The sequence below is a fragment of the Austrofundulus limnaeus genome, unplaced genomic scaffold, assembly GCF_001266775.1.
Source record: "Austrofundulus limnaeus strain Quisiro unplaced genomic scaffold, Austrofundulus_limnaeus-1.0 Scaffold73, whole genome shotgun sequence".
In the NCBI taxonomy this organism is placed as follows: Eukaryota; Metazoa; Chordata; class Actinopteri; order Cyprinodontiformes; family Rivulidae; genus Austrofundulus; species Austrofundulus limnaeus.
The window spans coordinates 1,794,872-1,796,069 of record NW_013952475.1 but is presented as its reverse complement, the minus strand read 5'-3'; positions in this window follow the sequence as shown (position 1 = coordinate 1,796,069).

Here is a 1,198-nt window from a genome sequence, read left to right as displayed (position 1 = left end):
ATTATTATGTTGCTATGAGACCAGCAGGGAGCGATGTTGCTCTACTTATGTGTCAGTTATACTGTATTTACCACAGGATATTATGTCTTTCCCCATCGCATTTTATTTTATTACAGCTGTACGAAAAACCCCAAATTTTCGCATTTTGTAACATGACTAATTATCAATACAAAATAATGCAATACAAATCAGTATTCCTTTACAAAATATTCAGTAACTTCCAGGAGCTTTTTATTATCACTTTGTCCTCTTATCATTTCAGAATGACCGCAGCTGTGAAATCAGACGATTTTAATCATTTTAATGGCTGAAAGCTCTTAAACCTCTTAAATTCATGAGCTGATAAAACTAGCTATTTAAATCTGCTGCTTCCATCATCTGGCTGCTATTTATTTATMAGATTCATTAATAATTCAGCTCATAAATGGCTTTATTTGTAATATCTTGCCTTAAAATGCCGTTTATTTTGTTTACTCAAAAATAAGAGTCAGTTTTAGCGTTGGGTCTTACTGAAGCAGGGCACGAATTGTCAGGTTTATGACAGAAACAATCTTTTCTGATGTTTTACCTCTCAGTGATGAAGTGACAGAGCTTCAAATCAATGACATCTGTGTGAGACAGAGAAATCAGATTGTGTGAAGTGGTTTATTTTATAGTCTGTCTGTGTGATAAATGACCATCAGCCMCTCAAAAACATCTCAAGATGTCATTTTATCGATTTCAAAATGTTTACATCAAACAGAAAAAAGTAATTTTTCATGTTAAATCCAATAGGCTGTGGCTGTTGTGTTTTTGTTCAGCTGTTCAAATAAAAAAAGGGCAAAAAAGGGATAAACATTTTTTATTTAAACACTTGTTAAAACACAAAACCAAACAATTTATTAGAACCCATCATTTGGATGTAAAAAAACAACATACAAACCCAGGCACATTACTGTGAGGTAATTTAGTTTAATCCTCATTAAAGTCACTGTTTTTAGTCAGAATTGTAAAATTAAACTTTCAGTATTGTCTATAAACTTACATTATACCATAAGTGTTAAATGTCATTTAGAAAATGAAGATTCTTAACATTTATTTGAGGGTATTTTCATCTTAACTGCAGGGAAAGTTTAGAAAATTTACAGATTCAAAGTGGAATTGTTCCCAGGAGTTTAAATGTATTTTTTTTTTCACCCGGTTACCGTTTAATCAACCC